This window comes from Plectropomus leopardus, chromosome 10 (genome assembly GCF_026936395.1).
Source record: "Plectropomus leopardus strain MGB_pleo_1.0 chromosome 10, ASM2693639v1, whole genome shotgun sequence".
In the NCBI taxonomy this organism is placed as follows: domain Eukaryota; kingdom Metazoa; phylum Chordata; class Actinopteri; order Perciformes; family Serranidae; genus Plectropomus; species Plectropomus leopardus.
This window is the reverse complement of record NC_142185.1, coordinates 24,427,136-24,440,552: the sequence shown is the minus strand read 5'-3', so window position 1 is coordinate 24,440,552 and position 13,417 is coordinate 24,427,136. Positions and strand designations below refer to the sequence as shown.

At 34.2% G+C, this 13,417-nt stretch overlaps 1 protein-coding gene across 7 annotated transcripts in view; it reads left to right on the top strand.

Annotated features, from left to right (window-relative positions):
* dcaf6 (ddb1 and cul4 associated factor 6) overlaps positions 1-13,417 on the top strand; it is a 58,395-nt gene that overhangs the window by 34,757 nt on the left and 10,221 nt on the right. The window lies entirely within an intron of this gene.

Below are 13,417 nucleotides of genomic sequence, written 5' to 3'. Positions count from 1 at the left end.
GGGACAGGTCATATTTTGACAATTTTGCCACACTATAGCCTTGCTTTTTTTTTTGGCCTTTTTTTCAACATACAGATTTTTGGTGTTTTTGACTATTTTTACAACTCTCTATGCTATGGCGTGTTTCGGAAGGTTATTTAATGTGGTTAGAAGTGGTTTTTAGCTGTTTTTGGGACATGTCATATTTTGACATTTTTGCCATACTATAGCCTTGCTTTTTTTGTCATTTTTTCGACATACTGAATTTTGGTGTTTTTAGCCTTTTTTTGCAACTTTCAATGCTATGGCGTGTTTTGGAAGGTTATTTTATGTGGTTTGAAGTTGTTTTTAGCTGTTTTTGGGACAGGTCATATTTTGACATTTTTGCCATACTATAGCCTTGCTTTTTTTGTGATTTTTTTCGACATACTAAATTTTGGTGTTTTTAGCCTTTTTTTTGCAACTTTCAATGCTATGGCGTGTTTCGGAGAGGTATTTTATGTGGTTTAAAGTGGTTTTTAGCTGTTTTTGGGACAGGTCGTATTTTGACAATTTTGCCATACTATAGCCTTGCTTTTTTTTTTTTGGCCTTTTTTTCAACATACTAAATTTTGGTGTTTTTAGCCTTTTTTTGCAACTTTCAATGCTATGGCGTGTTTTGGAAGGTTATTTAATGTGGTTTGAAGTAGTTTTTAGCTGTTTTTGGAACATATCATATTTTGACATTTTTGCCATACTATAGCCTTGCTTTTTTTTTGGCCTTTTTTTCGACATACTGAATTTTGGTGTTTTTGACTATTTTTACAGCTTTCTATGCCATGGCGTGTTTCGGAGAGGTATTTTATGTGTTATTAAAGTTGTTTTTAGCTGTTTTTGGGACAGGTCATATTTTGACAATTTTGCCATACTATAGCCTTGCTTTTTTTTTGGCCTTTTTTTCGACATACCAAATTTTGGTGTTTTTAGACCTGTTTTGCAACTCTCTATGCTATATCGTGTTATGGAAGGTTATTTAATGTGGTTTAAAGTTGTTTTAGCTGTGTTTGGGACAGGTTATATTTTGACATTTTGCCATACTATAGTCTTTCTTTTTTTTGTCATTTTTTCGACATACTGAATTTTGGTGTTTTTAGCCTTTTTTTTGCAACTTTCTATGCTATGACGTGTTTCGGAGGGGTATTTTATGTGGTTTAAAGTTGTTTTTAGCTGTTTTTGGGACAGGTCATATTTTGACAATTTTGCCATACTATAGCCTTGCTTTTTTTTTGGCCTTTTTTTCGACATACCAAATTTTGGTGTTTTTAGACCTGTTTTGCAACTCTCTATGCTATGTCGTGTTATGGAAGGTTATTTAATGTGGTTTGAAGTGGATTTTAGCTGTGTTTGGGACAGGTCATATTTTGACATTTTTGCCATACTATAGCCTTGCTTTTTTTTGTCATTTTTTCGACATACTGAATTTTGGTGTTTTTGACTATTTTTACAGCTTTCTATGCCATGGTGTGTTTCGGAGAGGTATTTTATGTGGTTTAAAGTTGTTTTTAGCTGTTTTTGGGACAGGTCATATTTTGACATTTTTGCCATACTATAGCCTTGCTTTTTTTTGTCATTTTTTCGACATACCAAATTTTGGTGTTTTTAGCCTTTTTTGCAACTTTCAATGCTATGGCGTGTTTCGGAGGGGTATTTTATGTGGTTTAAAGTTGTTTTTAGCTGTTTTTGGGACAGGTCATATTTTGACAATTTTGCCATACTATAGCCTTGCTTTTTTTTTTGGCCTTTTTTTCGACATACTGAATTTTGGTGTTTTTAGCCTTTTTTTGCAACTTTCTATGCTATGGCGTGTTTCGGAAGGTTATTTAATGTGGTTTGAAGTGGTTTTTAGCTGTTTTTGGGACAGGTCATATTTTGACAATTTTGCCATACTATAGCCTTGCTTTTTTTGTCATTTTTTCGACATACTAAATTTAGGTGTCTTTAGCCTTTTTTTGCAACTTTCTATGCTATGGCGTGTTTCGCAGCACCGTTTGATGTGGTTTAAAGTTGTTTTTAGCTGTTTTTGGGACAGGTCATATTTTGACATTTTTGCCATACTATAGCCTTGCTTTTTTTTGTCATTTTTTCGACATACCAAATTTTGGTGTTTTTAGCCTTTTTTGCAATTTTCAATGCTATGGCGTGTTTCAGAGGGGTATTTTATGTGGTTTAAAGTTGTTTTTTGCTGTTTTTGGGACAGGTCATATTTTGACAATTTTGCCATACTATAGCCTTGCTTTTTATTTGGCCTTTTTTTCGACATACTGAATTTTGGTGTTTTTAGACTTGTTTTGCAACTCTCTATGCTATGGCGTGTTTCGGAAGGTTATTTAATGTGGTTTGAAGTGGTTTTTAGCTGTTTTTGGGACAGGTCATATTTTGACAATTTTGCCATACTATAGCCTTGCTTTCTTTGTCATTTTTTCAACATACTTAATTTGGTGTTTTAGCCTTTTTTTTGCAACTTTCAATGCTATGGCGTGTTTCGAGGGTATTTTATGTGGTTTAAAGTTGTTTTTAGCTGTTTTTGGGACAGGTCATATTTTGACATTTTGCCATACTATAGCCTTGCTTTTTTTTGGCCTTTTTTTCGACATACTGAATTTTGGTGTTTTTAGCCTTGTTTTGCAACTCTCTATGCTATGGCGTGTTTCGGAAGGTTATTTAATGTGGTTAGAAGTGGTTTTTAGCTGTTTTTGGGACAGGTCATATTTTGACATTTTTGCCATACTATAGCCTTGCTTTTTTTGTCATTTTTTCGACATACTAAATTTAGGTGTTTTTAGCCTTTTTTTGCAACTTTCTATGCTATGGCGTGTTTCGCACTACTGTTTGATGTGGTTTAAAGTTGTTTTTAGCTGTTTTTGGGACAGGTCATATTTTGACATTTTTGCCATACTATAGCCTTGCTTTTTTTTTGGCCTTTTTTTCGACATACCAAATTTTGGTGTTTTTAGCCTTTTTTGCAATTTTCAATGCTATGGCGTGTTTCAGAGGGGTATTTTATGTGGTTTAAAGTTGTTTTTAGCTGTTTTTGGGACAGGTCATATTTTGACAATTTTGCCATACTATAGCCTTGCTTTTTTTTGGCCTTTTTTCGACATACTGAATTTTGGTGTTTTTAGCCTTGTTTTGCAACTCTCTATGCTATGGCGTGTTTGGAAGGTTATTTAATGTGGTTTGAAGTGGTTTTAGCTGTTTTTGGGACAGGTCATATTTTGACATTTTGCCATACTATAGCCTTGCTTTTTTGTCATTTTTCGACATACTAAATTTAGGTGTCTTTAGCCTTTTTTGCAACTTTCTATGCTATGGCGTGTTTAGAGACCGTTTGATGTGGTTTAAAGTTGTTTTTAGCTGTTTTTGGGACAGGTCATATTTTGACATTTTTGCCATACTATAGCCTTGCTTTTTTTTGTCATTTTTTCGACATACCAAATTTTGGTGTTTTTAGCCTTTTTTGCAACTTTCAATGCTATGGCGTGTTTGAGAGGGGTATTTTATGTGGTGTAAAGTTGTTTTTAGCTGTGTTTGGGACAGGTCATATTTTGACATTTTTGCCATACTGCCTTGCTGTTTTTTTTGGCCTATTTTTCGACATACTGAATTTTGGTGTTTTTAGCCTTTTTTTTGCAACTTTCTATGCTATGACGTGTTTGGAAGGTTATTTAATGTGGTTTGAAGTGGTTTTAGCTGTTTTTGGGACAGGTCATATTTTGACAATTTTGCCATACTATAGCCTTGCTTTTTTGTCATTTTTCAACATACTAAATTTAGGTGTCTTTAGCCTTTTTTTGCAACTTTCTATGCTATGGCGTGTTTCGGAGGGGTATTTTATGTGGTTTAAAGTTGTTTTTAGCTGTTTTTGGGACAGGTCATATTTTGACAGTTTTGCCATACTATAGCCTTACTTTTTTGTCATTTTTTCGACATACAGATTTTTGTTGTTTTTGACTATCTTCACAACTTTCTATGCTATGGTGTGTTTCACAGGGGTATTTGACATGGTTTAAAGTTGTTTTTAGCTGTTTTTGGGACATGTCATATTTTGCCATTTTTGCCATACTATAGCCTTGCTTTCTTTGTCATTTTTTCAACATACTAAATTTCGGTGTTTTTAGCCTTTTTTTTGCAACTTTCAATGCTATGGCGTGTTTCGGAGGGGTATTTTATGTGGTTTAAAGTTGTTTTTAGCTGTTTTTGGGACAGGTCATATTTTGACATTTTTGCCATACTATAGCCTTGCTTTTTTTTGGCCTTTTTTTCGACATACTGAATTTTGGTGTTTTAGCCTTGTTTTGCAACTCTCTATGCTATGGCGTGTTTGGAAGGTTATTTAATGTGGTTTAGAAGTGGTTTTAGCTGTTTTTGGGACAGTTCATATTTTGACAATTTTGCCATACTATAGCCTTGCTTTTTTTGTCATTTTTTCGACATACTAAATTTTGGTGTTTTTAGCCTTTTTTTGCAACTTTCTATGCTATGGCGTGTTTCGGAGGGGTATTTTATGTGGTTTAAAGTTGTTTTTAGCTGTTTTTGGGACAGGTCATATTTTGACATTTTTGCCATACTATAGCCTTGCTTTTTTTTGTCATTTTTTCGAAATACCAAATTTTGGTGTTTTTAGCCTTTTTTGCAATTTTCAATGCTATGGCGTGTTTCAGAGGGGTATTTTATGTGGTTTAAAGTTGTTTTTTGCTGTTTTTGGGACAGGTCATATTTTGACAATTTTGCCATACTATAGCCTTGCTTTTTTTTTTGGCCTTTTTTTCGACATACTGAATTTTGGTGTTTTTAGCCTTGTTTTGCAACTCTCTATGCTATGGCGTGTTTCGGAAGGTTATTTAATGTGGTTTGAAGTGGTTTTTAGCTGTTTTTGGGACAGGTCATATTTTGACATTTTTGCCATACTATAGCCTTGCTTTTTTGTCATTTTTTTGACATACTGAATTTTGGTATTTTTAGCCTTTTTTTTTTTGCAACTTTCTATGCCATGGCATGTTTTGGAGAGGTATTTTATGTGGTTTAAAGTTGTTTTTAGCTGTTTTTGGGACAGGTCATATTTTGACATTTTTGCCATACTATAGCCTTGCTTTTTTTTGTCATTTTTTCGGCATACCAAATTTTGGTGTTTTTAGCCTTTTTTGCAACTTTCAATGCTATGGCGTGTTTCGGAGGGGTATTTTATGTGGTGTAAAGTTGTTTTTAGCTGTTTTTGGGACAGGTCATATTTTGACAATTTTGCCATACTATAGCCTTGCTTTTTTTTGGCCTTTTTTTCGACATACTGAATTTTGGTGTTTTTAGCCTTGTTTTGCAACTCTCTATGCTATGGCGTGTTTCGGAAGGTTATTTAATGTGGTTTGAAGTGGTTTTTAGCTGTTTTTGGGACAGGTCATATTTTGACAATTTTGCCATACTATAGCCTTGCTTTCTTTGTCATTTTTTCAACATACTAAATTTCGGTGTTTTTAGCCTTTTTTTTGCAACTTTCAATGCTATGGCGTGTTTCGGAGGGGTATTTTATGTGGTTTAAAGTTGTTTTTAGCTGTTTTTGGGACAGGTCATATTTTGACAATTTTGCCATACTATAGCCTTGCTTTTTTTTTGGCCTTTTTTTCAACATACTAAATTTAGGTGTCTTTAGCCTTTTTTTGCAACTTTCTATGCTATGGCGTGTTTGCAGTTATTTTATGTGGTTTAAAGTTGTTTTTAGCTGTTTTTGGGACAGGTCATATTTTGACATTTTTGCCATACTATAGCCTTGCTTTTTTTTGTCATTTTTTCAACATACCAAATTTTGGTGTTTTTAGCCTTTTTTGCAATTTTCAATGCTATGGCGTGTTTGAGAGGGGTATTTTATGTGGTTTAAAGTTGTTTTTAGCTGCTTTTGGGACAGGTCATATTTTGACAATTTTGCCATACTATAGCCTTGCTTTTTTTTTGGCCTTTTTTTCGACATACTGAATTTTGGTGTTTTTAGCCTTGTTTTGCAACTCTCTATGCTATGGCGTGTTTCGGAAGGTTATTTAATGTGGTTTGAAGTGGTTTTTAGCTGTTTTTGGGACAGGTCATATTTTGACATTTTTGCCATACTATAGCCTTGCTTTTTTTTGGCCTTTTTTTCGACATACTGAATTTTGGTGTTTTTAGCCTTGTTTTGCAACTCTCTATGCTATGGCGTGTTTCGGAAGGTTATTTAATGTGGTTTGAAGTGGTTTTTAGCTGTTTTTGGGACAGGTCATATTTTGACATTTTTGCCATACTATAGCCTTGCTTTTTTTGTCATTTTTTCGGCATATTAAATTTAGGTGTCTTTAGCCTTTTTGCAACTTTCTATGCTATGGCGTGTTTCGAGCACCGTTTGATGTGGTTTAAAGTTGTTTTAGCTGTTTTTGGGACAGGTCATATTTTGACATTTTGCCATACTATAGTCTTGCTTTTTTTGTGTTTTTTTTCGACATCCCAAATTTTGGTGTTTTTAGCTTTTTTTGCAACTTTCAATGCTATGGCGTGTTTCGGAGGGGTATTTTATGTGGTTTAAAGTTGTTTTTAGCTGTTTTTGGGACAGGTCATATTTTGACAATTTTGCCATACTATAGCCTTGCTTTTTTTTTGGCCTTTTTTTCAACATACTGAATTTTGGTGTTTTTAGCCTTGTTTTGCAACTCTCTATGCTATGGCGTGTTTCGGAAGGTTATTTAATGTGGTTTGAAGTGGTTTTTAGCTGTTTTTGGGACAGGTCATATTTTGACAATTTTGCCATACTATAGCCTTGCTTTTTTTGTCATTTTTTCAACATACTAAATTTCGGTGTTTTTAGCCTTTTTTTTGCAACTTTCAATGCTATGGCGTGTTTCGGAGGGGTATTTTATGTGGTTTAAAGTTGTTTTTAGCTGTTTTTGGGACAGGTCATATTTTGACATTTTTGCCATACTATAGCCTTGCTTTTTTTTTTGGCCTTTTTCGACATACTGAATTTTGGTGTTTTTAGCCTTGTTTTGCAACTCTCTATGCTATGGCGTGTTTCGAAGGTTATTTAATGTGGTTAGAAGTGGTTTTAGCTGTTTTTGGGACAGGTCATATTTTGACATTTTGCCATACTATAGCCTTGCTTTTTTTGTCATTTTTCAACATACTAAATTTAGGTGTCTTTAGCCTTTTTTTACAACTTTCTATGCTATGGCGTGTTTCGGAGAGGTATTTTATGTGGTTTAAAGTTGTTTTTAGCTGTTTTTGGGACAGGTCATATTTTGACATTTTTGCCATACTATAGCCTTGCTTTTTTTGTCATTTTTTCAACATACCAAATTTTGGTGTTTTTAGCCTTTTTTGCAATTTTCAATGCTATGGCGTGTTTCAGAGGGGTATTTTATGTGGTTTAAAGTTGTTTTTAGCTGTTTTTGGGACAGGTCATATTTTGACAATTTTGCCATACTATAGCCTTGCTTTTTTTTGGCCTTTTTTTCGACATACTGAATTTTGGTGTTTTTAGCCTTGTTTTGCAACTCTCTATGCTATGGCGTGTTTCGGAAGGTTATTTAATGTGGTTTGAAGTGGTTTTTAGCTGTTTTTGGGACAGGTCATATTTTGACATTTTTGCCATACTATAGCCTTGCTTTTTTTGTCATTTTTTTGACATACTAAATTTAGGTGTCTTTAGCCTTTTTTTGCAACTTTCTATTCTCTGGCGTGTTTTAGCACCGTTTGATGTGGTTTAAAGTTGTTTTAGCTGTTTTTGGGACAGGTCATATTTTGACAATTTTGCCATACTATAGCCTTGCTTTTTTTGTCATTTTTTCAACATACCAAATTTCGGTGTTTTTAGCCTTTTTTGCAACTTTCAATGCTATGGCGTGTTTCGGAGGGGTATTTTATGTGGTTTAAAGTTGTTTTTAGCTGTTTTTGGGACAGGTCATATTTTGACAATTTTGCCATACTATAGCCTTGCTTTTTTTTTGGCCTTTTTTTCGACATACTGAATTTTGGTGTTTTTAGCCTTGTTTTGCAACTCTCTATGCTATGGCGTGTTTCGGAAGGTTATTTAATGTGGTTAGAAGTGGTTTTTAGCTGTTTTTGGGACAGGTCATATTTTGACATTTTTGCCATACTATAGCCTTGCTTTTTTTGCCATTTTTTCAACATACTAAATTTCGGTGTTTTTAGCCTTTTTTTTGCAACTTTCAATGCTATGGCGTGTTTCGCAGCACTGTTTGATGTGGTTTAAAGTTGTTTTTAGCTGTTTTTGGGACAGGTCATATTTTGACATTTTTGCCATACTATAGCCTTGCTTTTTTTTGTCATTTTTTCGAAATACCAAATGTTTGGTGTTTTTAGCCTTTTTTGCAATTTTCAATGCTATGGCGTGTTTCAGAGGGGTATTTTATGTGGTTTAAAGTTGTTTTTTGCTGTTTTTGGGACAGGTCATATTTTGACAATTTTGCCATACTATAGCCTTGCTTTTTTTTTTGGCCTTTTTTTCGACATACTGAATTTTGGTGTTTTTAGCCTTGTTTTGCAACTCTCTATGCTATGGCGTGTTTCGGAAGGTTATTTAATGTGGTTTGAAGTGGTTTTTAGCTGTTTTTGGGACAGGTCATATTTTGACAATTTTGCCATACTATAGCCTTGCTTTTTTGTCATTTTTCGACATACTAAATTTAGGTGTCTTTAGCCTTTTTTTGCAACTTTCTATGCTATGGCGTGTTTGCAGCCGTTTGATGTGGTTTAAAGTTGTTTTTAGCTGTTTTGGGACAGGTCATATTTTGACATTTTGCCATACTATAGCCTTGCTTTTTTTGGCCTTTTTTGACATACCAAATTTTGGTGTTTTTAGCCTTTTTTGCAACTTTCAATGCTATGGCGTGTTTCGGAGGGGTATTTTATGTGGTGTAAAGTTGTTTTTAGCTGTTTTTGGGACAGGTCATATTTTGACAATTTTGCCATACTATAGCCTTGCTTTTTTTTTGGCCTTTTTTTCGACATACTGAATTTTGGTGTTTTTAGCCTTGTTTTGCAACTCTCTATGCTATGGCGTGTTTCGGAAGGTTATTTAATGTGGTTAGAAGTGGTTTTTAGCTGTTTTTGGGACAGGTCATATTTTGACAATTTTGCCATACTATAGCCTTGCTTTCTTTGTCATTTTTTCAACATACTAAATTTCGGTGTTTTTAGCCTTTTTTTGCAACTTTCAATGCTATGGCGTGTTTCGGAGGGGTATTTTATGTGGTTTAAAGTTGTTTTAGCTGTTTTTGGGACAGGTCATATTTTGACAGTTTTGCCATACTATAGCCTTACTTTTTTGTCATTTTTTCGACATACAGATTTTTGTTGTTTTTGACTATCTTCACAACTTTCTATGCTATGGTGTGTTTCACAGGGGTATTTGATATGGTTTAAAGTTGTTTTTAGCTGTTTTTGGGACATGTCATATTTTGCCATTTTTGCCATACTATAGCCTTGCTTTTTTTGTCATTTTTTCGACATACTAAATTTAGGTGTCTTTAGCCTTTTTTTGCAACTTTCTATGCTATGGCGTGTTTCGCAGCACCGTTTGATGTGGTTTAAAGTTGTTTTTAGCTGTTTTTGGGACAGGTCATATTTTGACATTTTTGCCATACTATAGCCTTGCTTTTTTTTGTCATTTTTTCGACATACTGAATTTTGGTGTTTTTAGCCTTGTTTTGCAACTCTCTATGCTATGGCGTGTTTCGGAGGGGTATTTTATGTGGTGTAAAGTTGTTTTTAGCTGTTTTTGGGACAGGTCATATTTTGACAATTTTGCCATACTATAGCCTTGCTTTTTTTTTGGCCTTTTTTTCGACATACTGAATTTTGGTGTTTTTAGCCTTGTTTTGCAACTCTCTATGCTATGGCGTGTTTCCGAAGGTTATTAAATGTGGTTTGAAGTGGCTTTTAGCTGTTTTTGGGACAGGTCATATTTTGACAATTTTGCCATACTATAGCCTTGCTTTCTTTGTCATTTTTTCGACATACCAAATTTTGGTGTTTTTAGCCTTTTTTGCAATTTTCAATGCTATGGCGTGTTTCAGAGGGGTATTTTATGTGGTTTAAAGTTGTTTTTTGCTGTTTTTGGGACAGGTCATATTTTGACAATTTTGCCATACTATAGCCTTGCTTTTTTTTTTGGCCTTTTTTTCGACATACTGAATTTAGGTGTCTTTAGCCTTTTTTTGCAACTTTCTATGCTATGGCGTGTTTCGCAGCACCGTTTGATGTGGTTTAAAGTTGTTTTTAGCTGTTTTTGGGACAGGTCATATTTTGACATTTTTGCCATACTATAGCCTTGCTTTTTTTTGTCATTTTTTCAACATACCAAATTTTGGTGTTTTTAGCCTTTTTTGCAATTTTCAATGCTATGGCGTGTTTGAGAGGGGTATTTTATGTGGTTTAAAGTTGTTTTTAGCTGCTTTTGGGACAGGTCATATTTTGACAATTTTGCCATACTATAGCCTTGCTTTTTTTTTGGCCTTTTTCGACATACTGAATTTTGGTGTTTTTAGACTTGTTTTGCAACTCTCTATGCTATGGCATGTTTCGGAAGGTTATTTAATGTGGTTTGAAGTGGTTTTTAGCTGTTTTTGGGACAGGTCATATTTTGACATTTTTGCCATACTATAGCCTTGTTTTTTTTTGTCATTTTTTCGACATACTGAATTTTGGTGTTTTTAGCCTTGTTTTGCAACTCTCTATGCTATGGCGTGTTTCGGAAGGTTATTTAATGTGGTTTGAAGTGGTTTTTAGCTGTTTTTGGGACAGGTCATATTTTGACATTTTTGCCATACTATAGCCTTGCTTTTTTTGTCATTTTTTCGACATACTAAATTTAGGTGTCTTTAGCCTTTTTTTGCAACTTTCTATGCTATGGCGTGTTTCGCAGCACCGTTTGATGTGGTTTAAAGTTGTTTTTAGCTGTTTTTGGGACAGGTCATATTTTGACATTTTTGCCATACTATAGCCTTGCTTTTTTTTGTCATTTTTTCGACATACCAAATTTTGGTGTTTTTAGCCTTTTTTGCAACTTTCAATGCTATGGCGTGTTTCGGAGGGGTATTTTATGTGGTGTAAAGTTGTTTTAGCTGTTTTGGGACAGGTCATATTTTGACAATTTTGTCATACTATAGCCTTGCTTTTTATTTTGCCTTTTTTTCGACATACTGAATTTTGGTGTTTTTAGACTTGTTTTGCAACTCTCTATGCTATGGCGTGTTTCGAAAGGTTATTTAATGTGGTTTGAAGTGGTTTTTAGCTGTTTTTGGGACAGGTCATATTTTGACAATTTTGCCATACTATAGCCTTGCTTTCTTTGTCATTTTTTCAACATACTAAATTTCGGTGTTTTTAGCCTTTTTTTTGCAACTTTCAATGCTATGGCGTGTTTCGGAGGGGTATTTTATGTGGTTTAAAGTTGTTTTTAGCTGTTTTTGGGACAGGTCATATTTTGACAATTTTGCCATACTATAGCCTTGCTTTTTTTTTGGCCTTTTTTTCGACATACTGAATTTTGGTGTTTTTAGCCTTGTTTTGCAACTCTCTATGCTATGGCGTGTTTCGGAAGGTTATTTAATGTGGTTTGAAGTGGTTTTTAGCTGTTTTTGGGACAGGTCATATTTTGACATTTTTGCCATACTATAGCCTTGCTTTTTTTGTCATTTTTTCGACATACTAAATTTAGTTGTCTTTAGCCTTTTTTTGCAACTTTCTATGCTATGGCGTGTTTCGCAGCACCGTTTGATGTGGTTTAAAGTTGTTTTTAGCTGTTTTTGGGACAGGTCATATTTTGACAATTTTGCCATACTATAGCCTTGCTTTTTTTTGTCATTTTTTCGGCATACTGAATTTTGGTGTTTTTAGCCTTGTTTTGCAACTCTCTATGCTATGGCGTGTTTCGGAAGGTTATTTAATGTGGTTTGAAGTGGTTTTTAGCTGTTTTTGGGACAGGTCATATTTTGACATTTTTGCCATACTATAGCCTTGCTTTTTTTTTGGCCTTTTTTTCGACATACTGAATTTTGGTGTTTTTAGCCTTGTTTTGCAACTCTCTATGCTATGGCATGTTTCGGAAGGTTATTTAATGTGGTTTGAAGTGGTTTTTAGCTGTTTTTGGGACAGGTCATATTTTGACATTTTTGCCATACTATAGCCTTGCTTTTTTTGTCATTTTTTCGACATACTAAATTTAGGTGTCTTTAGCCTTTTTTTGCAACTTTCTATGCTATGGCGTGTTTCGCACTACTGTTTGATGTGGTTTAAAGTTGTTTTTAGCTGTTTTTGGGACAGGTCATATTTTGACATTTTTGCCATACTATAGCCTTGCTTTCTTTGTCATTTTTTCAACATACTAAATTTCGGTGTTTTTAGCCTTTTTTTGCAACTTTCAATGCTATGGCGTGTTTCGCACCGTTTGATGTGGTTTAAAGTTGTTTTTAGCTGTTTTTGGGACAGGTCATATTTTGACATTTTTGCCATACTATAGCCTTGCTTTTTTTTGTCATTTTTTCGACATACCAAATTTTGGTGTTTTTAGCCTTTTTTGCAATTTTCAATGCTATGGCGTGTTTGAGAGGGGTATTTTATGTGGTTTAAAGTTGTTTTTAGCTGTTTTTGGGACAGGTCATATTTTGACATTTTTGCCATACTATAGCCTTGCTTTTTTTTGGCCTTTTTTTCGACATACTGAATTTTGGTGTTTTTAGCCTTGTTTTGCAACTCTCTATGCTATGGCATGTTTCGGAAGGTTATTTAATGTGGTTTGAAGTGGTTTTTAGCTGTTTTTGGGACAGGTCATATTTTGACATTTTTGCCATACTATAGCCTTGCTTTTTTTGTCATTTTTTCGACATACTAAATTTAGGTGTCTTTAGCCTTTTTTTGCAACTTTCTATGCTATGGCGTGTTTCGGAAGGTTATTTAATGTGGTTTAAAGTTGTTTTTAGCTGTTTTTGGGACAGGTCATATTTTGACATTTTTGCCATACTATAGCCTTGCTTTTTTTGTCATTTTTTCGACATACTAAATTTAGGTGTCTTTAGCCTTTTTTTGCAACTTTCTATGCTATGGCGTGTTTCGCAGCACCGTTTGATGTGGTTTAAAGTTGTTTTTAGCTGTTTTTGGGACAGGTCATATTTTGACATTTTTGCCATACTATAGCCTTGCTTTTTTTTGGCCTTTTTATCGACATACTGAATTTTGGTGTTTTTAGCCTTGTTTTGCAACTCTCTATGCTATGGCGTGTTTCGGAAGGTTATTTAATGTGGTTTGAAGTTGTTTTTAGCTGTTTTTGGGACAGGTCATATTTTGACATTTTTGCCATACTATAGCCTTGCTTTTTTTGTCATTTTTTCGACATACTAAATTTAGGTGTCTTTAGCCTTTTTTTTGC